Genomic DNA, 7,168 nt, shown 5'->3' on the forward strand with positions numbered 1-7,168 from the left:
CTACAGGGGACAACACCGGAGACACAGTGTGGGAATTGCACCTGACCTGATCCCACCACACCTAGGCAAAATCCTAAGGGGGTGCAACAGAGCAGCAAGGGAATGGAACAACGAGGTCCCCAGGGAATGCTGAAGGTGGACTTTGGGGCCAGGGCATGGCGTACCAGCAGACTGGACTGGAAAACAGTCCTAAAGGCTAACAAACGATTCTTGGACTAACTACAAGCTTTTCTTTCTTGTTATACTTTGTTGTTGTTGTTTTTTGTCATTATTTTGTTGTTGTTGTTGTTTTGTTGTATATTGTTGCTTGGTTTTGCTCTGTCTTGTTTTTGTGCATGTTATTATCTTCTCAGGTCTGTCTAAATAAGATAGGCTGGACAAACAATCTCGAGGAGAAAACAATGGGACTGACAATTCCGGGGGACATGGGAGAGGAGAAGGTGGGGGGAAAGGCAGTAGTGTTAACAAAGCCAGGGACAAGGGAACAACAAGTGATCCAAATCAGTTGTGAGGAGAGTGTGGGAGGCCTGGTAGGGCATGATCAAGGGTAATGTAACCAAGAGGAATTGCTGAAGCCCTGGTGGGGACTGAGCATGATGGTGGGACAGGAGGAAAATCAAAGGAAATAGAGGAATGAGCTGGGAGGCAAAGGGCATTTATAGAGGCCTAGATAAAAACATGTACATATGCATATATATTTATATATGAGGATGCAGAAATAGATCTATGTGCATATATTTATAGGTTTAGTTTAAGGTGGAGGAAGGACCTTGGGCCCCAACTCAAGTACTCCCTCAATGCAGGAATACTTTCTTCTATTACATTGGCATTCTATGATGCTCACCTTACCAACACAACCGCTGAAGAAAAAGCGGGTGAATAAGCAAATGTGGCGAAGAAAGCTGATGGTGCCCGGCTATCAAAAGAAATAGCGTCTGGGTTCTTAAAGGCTTAAAGGTAAACAAGCGGCCTTCTAGCTCAGAATCAACAAAGCCCACATGGAAGAAGTACACCAGCGTGTTCGATCACGAGGTGTCGAAGGGATCAGGTATCAGGCATCATCAGAACAAAAAATCTTACCATAGTGACTAAGGGCGGGGGGGAGGGGAGTGTGGAGTGGAGGCCCAAAGCCCATTTGTAGGCTACTGGAGATCCCCTTACAGAAGGGTTTCGGGGAGGAGACTCAGGGTGTGATGTAGCAATGATGAAAAATACAACTTTCCTCTAGTTCCTAAATGCTTCCTCCTCACCCCACTATCATGATCCCAATTCTACCTTGCAAGTCTGGCTAGAACAGAGGATGTACTGTGGTACAGATAGGAACCAGGAACACAGGGGATCCAGGGTGGATGATCCATTCAGGACCAGTGGTGTGAGTGGTGATACTGGGAGTGTAGAGGGAGAGAGTGGGTTGGAAAGTTGGAACTGATTACAAGGATCTACATGTGACCTCCTCCCTGGGTGACGGACAACAGAAAAGTGGTGAAGGGAGACATCGGATAGGGAAATTCATGACAAAATAATAATTTATAAATTATCAAGGGTTCATGAGCGAGTGTGGAGGGAGGGGAAAGAATGAGGACCTGATGCCAGGGCCTTAAGTGGAGAGCAAATGTTATGAGAATGATGAGGACAATGAATTTACATATGTGCTTTACACAATTGATGTGTGTATTGATTGTGATAAGAGTTGTATGAGTCCCTAATAAGACGATTTGAAAAAAAAGAATGTGTCAACTTGTTTTTAAGGGCCTGTGGCATTTTGTGGGCTTGAGGCATTTTGTGACCCCATGAGTAATATTTCAATGTACATTCTGAAGGAAGAGCAGAGACTCCTTTCAGGAGGAACACTAAATACGTTTTTGGTAAGTGATAGTGAGACGTGAGACAGAGCATTTGGTAGCTGTTAACTGCACAAGGAACCGCATACATATTGAGGTGATGAAATTATTTCTAGAAATCTTAACTAGAACTATGATCAATGTATTGTGACTCGTCAATGGCACCACTAGCAGCCTGGTCTGAAACAAGGACACATAAGGTTTTCCATGTAAAGGATATGGCTATGACTCCTTGAAACCACAATTCCTGAGGACATTTGTATCTGATCCAGTGGGTCTCATAGTACTTAGGCCTGTAGCTCTCAGTTTCCTAACATGTTTGAAGTAGCTTTACTCTCTAGGTACCAGGGAAAGTCTATGTGGCCTTGTCCAATTGGCACTTATCAATAGTGGATAATTAGGGTCAAACTTTTCAGATACAACAGTGCGTACTCAGAAGTCTTGACCTTAAAGACCCTGGTTTTATTTTGTTGGGTCTCAACTTGGCCCCAAATTGTTATCCACTTATCTCTTGAATCTGTGCCTTAGCTCTGTAAATGAGAAGTGTGACATTTCATCTACTGGAATCTCCCCATATTAAACCTGTGAAATATTTTAGTCCTTTCTCCTGAAGAACAAATCACCTATCCTCTCCCCACCCCCGCAAACCTTCCCTCTATTTTATTCAATAAAACATACTATTGACAGCATTCACTGCGTCAATCCATCTTTTCCAGGGTCTTTGTTTATGGCCCTCTCCTTAACCAAGCGTAAGATCCCTCTCCAAGGACAGGTCTGCTCTGAAGCATGACCAAAGGAAGAGCGTGACCGCAGTCTCCCACTACCACAAATTATGCAGTCGTGTTTCCCACATTTGGGGAAATCGCAGGGGTCAGCACATCCGGAGTGCAATGGATAAGCCTCGCCCTGGGAAAATCACCTTCGTGATCATGATCTCTCCCCTGCCAGCCAAGACCCACCTGAGATCTGCAATGGTGTCCCTTGCTCCACAACCTCTTCTAAATCAAGCCTGAATCTCTGAGAGTTTCCTGTTAATGTATTTGCATTTGATGTCAGTGATTTTAAAAATAATTTTCACCTTCTGTTGGATAACCTTTCTTTGGAATGAGTGCAAACATGGCTCTTTTCCAGTCAGTTGGATGAGTCACTGTCTTCCAAACTTCTTGGCATAGATGCGTGCTTCAGCAGCTTGTGGAAACACTCCACATGGTATTGCACTGATGTACTGCTGCGACCCTCACTGGGGCATCACTTTCCTGTTGGTTTGTCATCCTGTGGCGCCTTGTGTGTTGTTGTGATGCTGGAAGCTATGCCACTGGTATTTCAAGTACCAGCAAAGTAACCAAGGGAACAGGTTTCAACAGAGCTTCCAGACTGCAAACAAGGAGTAAGTTTTCCCTTTCATATAAATTAGCCAAGGGAAACATATGGATAGCTATGAAACCGTGTGCGATACTGAAATCTGCATGCATAGAACAAGAGCATTGTCAAAGATAGTGCCGAGAGATGAGCCCCTCACGCTGGAAGACACTCAAAACACGACTGAGGAAGAAGTGCCTTCTCAAAGCACTGTGGACCATAATGCTGTCGATCGATAAAGCCTGAGGGAGGAAAGCCTTCAGAATCCTCATTTGCTGATGGGGCAGGATTCAAAATGAGAAGAAACCACTGAAAATATCATTTAGTCATTGAAACTTGGAGTGTACAGAGTATCGACCTAAGACAATTAGAAGTCATCAAAAACGAAATGGTGTACATAAAGGCAGATACCTAGGCATTAATGAACTACAATAGTCTGTATTTGCCATTTTGAATCAGAAAATCATACAGTTTAATTATGCCAGGAATTACAAAGTCAAGAGGAATGGCATTGCATTAATTATTAAAAATGGTATTTCAAATTTTATCTTGAAGAACAATGCTGTCTGTGATAGGATAATGTCTATCCAGATATACGAAACTCCAATCAATACAACTTCCATTAAAATTTATGCATCAATTACTAAATTTACTGATGCAGAAATTGAAGAATTCTGCCAATGTGTGCAGTCTGAAATCACACATGCAATCAAGATACTTTGATAATTGTTGACAATTGGAAAGAAAAAGGAAGGAAGAGTAATTGGAAAATATGATCTTGGTGATAGAAATGTAGCTGGAAATCACACGACAGAACTTTGCAAGATCAACAACTTCTTCATTGCAAATACCTTTTGCCAACAACACAAAAGGCGACTATAACATGACCTTCTCCAGATGGAATGCACAGACTGACTCCATCTGTGAGAAGAGACAATGGACATGCTCACTATCAGCAGCTAAAACCAGGCCCATGTTGACTGTGGGACAGGCCTTATAAGTAAATTCAGGTTGAAACAGAATCAAATGAAAACAAGTCCAGGAGAGCCAAAGTACAACCTTTGAGTCTATCCCACTTGAACCTCAAAAACATCTGAAGACCAGACTCGATGCATTGAACACTAATTACAGGAAATCTGATGACTGGGATAATATCTAGAATATCATGTATTGAGAGGCAAGCAATACAGTAAGGGGTTATTATAAAAGACAATAAAGAAAAAGAAAAAAATACTATTGACATATTATGTTCTAGCCTCCTAACTACAGTACATGATCATCTGTGGATTTATTTTTATGGTTTTATTCATTCGAAACAATTTAATAGTGTTATAGGCATGTAATCCACCTATCACACAGTTCAGTAGTTCAATCATAATAAGAGTTGTACACTCATTGCCCAATCAACTTATTTTTGAACGTTCACTCCTGCCTCCATGGTTAAAGCACTTTTAAAATGAGTTGTGTAATCATCATCAGTTCTAAAGAGTGCTCCCTCCCCATCCCACGTGCATCATTTGCTCCCTCAAACCTACTCTCCCTAACTCCCGCCTTAACCTCTCCATCCCCTATAAACCCTTGCAGTAGTTCTTATGTTTGTGCTCCTATTCCTTCTGTGCTTAGCAACCTGGAAAACAAACAGAAGCAGTATAAAGAGAAAAAGTTCAATTGCAAGGATAATATAATATTACAGAGATAAAAATACAAATAGTTGGAAAGAAAGAAAAGACCGGCGTGAATTGGTATGATTTCTGTAAGAGCTCCAATAAAATGCTTTCAGGGGGAAATTGTCACACATCTGAGTGTGAGTTTGAGCCCCTGTCCCAACAACCAATTTTTCAAAAAGACATAAGAAAGTGTCCATTTGGGATGGTATCTGTATTTGAAATGAATTCACCTCTTTGTGATGTTTGGCTTAGGATCTGTAAGTAATAGTGACTTTATTAGATAGAAACCAGGCTACTGCCAACAACATGTTGGGTCAAATTGGGGCCAACCTGTTGCTCAAAGTTTACATTTGGAAATCCACAAGGGTTGCAGCGACCAGGAGCACAGGAAGGAGGATGGTGGGGGATGGAATAAAGACAGGAGACCTGATACAAGAAGCTGAGGCAGGTGGAGCCTGTTCCCTGATGAGGAAGGAGGCTTCCCAGCAACTGCAGTGCATTAATTTATACGGGCAAGGCATAAGGAATTTCATGGCTAGTCGAGGGGAGTCGGAAGCTGGGAAGAAGGAGCATAGCTGATTTGCAGGTCATCCTGCTTCAGCGATGTTACAGGGAACAAGGGGGGAACTGTCAACTGTCCCTTAGGTGAAGGACACGACACTTGTTGCATCCGCTCCTTGAGCTGTCAGCACCCTTCCATGGGGCCCTGCCTCAGCTGAAGGAAGTGATGATCCTGCCCCACTAGTCCAAGAAGTAGACAGTTTTTCCCCCCAAGAGTTTGCCTCCAGCTTCTCGCAGCCTTCACCAGTTGCATCTCACACTGGACACCTGCAAACATAGGGACATTCCAGTCAGCAAAACCCTCACACACATCCACTGTGTCTCTCCACCATGCACATTCACGCTTGCTTTTTCTCTGTAAAATCACTTTTTAACATAGTAACAAGGAAAACCCGGATCAGCACTCAAAGGTGACTTGTGTTCAGTCCTGATAATTGAATTTGGACACCTGGGAATTCCAGAGTTGAGGCACTTCTCCCAGGGCTGGGTTGTTTTATCAGCAGAAGGAAGGGTTGACACCAGTAAGTGAAGTGCATGACTGCTGAGAAGGTCATCACAAGAGCAGATAAGAATGTCCTAAGTATCATAGGGAGTCTCAGGCGTGTTGTTTATGATGAGTGGGGCTGCTAATTACAAAGTCAGCAGTTTGAACCACCAGTGGTTCATTGGGAGGAAGATGAGGCTTTCCACTCCCACTGAGATTTGCAACTTAACACTCCTACAGGGGAAGTGCTACTCTGGCCCCTTGTGTCTTTGAGAGGAAATGACTCAATGGCAGTGATGCTTTTTGGATGTGCTTTTGGAAGGACACTGCATTCTGGGTAAAGTAAGGTATGTATAATTTTACTATACTAAATGGAGAGAACACATCACTTTATTGCATTTTTGAATAAATACACAAATGTGGGTAGAGGCACCATTACCATCTTAACTTTATAGGTGTAAAACTACAAATGGAATTCTTAAAATTTCAGCTGTGTATCCCCCAGAGACTCACCTCATGCTCTTTGACCATGTTCTTTGAGCTCTTAGGGGGAAAAAACAAAGAATTTGAGGTAGGCTACTTCAATGCTATAGTGTGAAATTTGTAAGATTTTCCTATGAAACTATCAGAGGACAACTCTTCATACCTAAAAGAATAGGTGAGCACAATGTCCCAATGGGGAACAGTTCCTCAGTTCTTCTATCCACACATGTGCCCATCATTGCAGGTTTCCATTGTGTTCAGAGTTCATAATGTGTTCCATGTTCTATTTCCTTAGTTTAAAAAAAGTCTTTGAAGATTAACAATTTGATAACAAAATTTACTCATCATAAGCTTCTGAGTTAACTTTTATGTCTTTAATTTAACTGACCCCACAGATAGATTATACAGCCCCCGTTAGCCATAATTATTAGTATTTTTACCCACACTTGTGCCTCTGGTCTTGGGTCACAAGCCAGTTTTGTGATAAGACAGACTTTAACCTACTTTGTCGTTTATGCTTCTTGCTTCTGCTGTCATATGGTTATTTCTCATTAAATAAGAATTTTAAATCACACTCTTATACTTACTTAAAAATGACTTTATTGTTCATGCTTAGATCTTTGGATATTTTTAGTTGTATGCCTGTGTGTGGCGGGTGGGGGACATGATCTGATACACGGATTCATTCTTCTGCACGTGGAAATCTAATTCTTTTTTTAGGGGGGGGTTTAAATTTTTATTTCAAAAGCTTGGATAGCTTCAATATCCAGGTC

General features: G+C 42.0%; 1 non-coding gene across 1 annotated transcript; it reads right to left on the reverse strand.

Annotated features, from left to right (window-relative positions):
- Positions 1–2,633: 2,633 nt before the first annotated feature.
- LOC142428182 (U1 spliceosomal RNA) lies at positions 2,634–2,797 on the reverse strand. The gene has a single exon (XR_012780153.1). It is a non-coding gene; the product is annotated as a U1 spliceosomal RNA (small nuclear RNA).
- Positions 2,798–7,168: the final 4,371 nt, after the last annotated feature.

The sequence above is a fragment of the Tenrec ecaudatus genome, chromosome 15 (genome assembly GCF_050624435.1).
Source record: "Tenrec ecaudatus isolate mTenEca1 chromosome 15, mTenEca1.hap1, whole genome shotgun sequence".
NCBI lineage: Eukaryota > Metazoa > Chordata > Mammalia > Afrosoricida > Tenrecidae > Tenrec > Tenrec ecaudatus.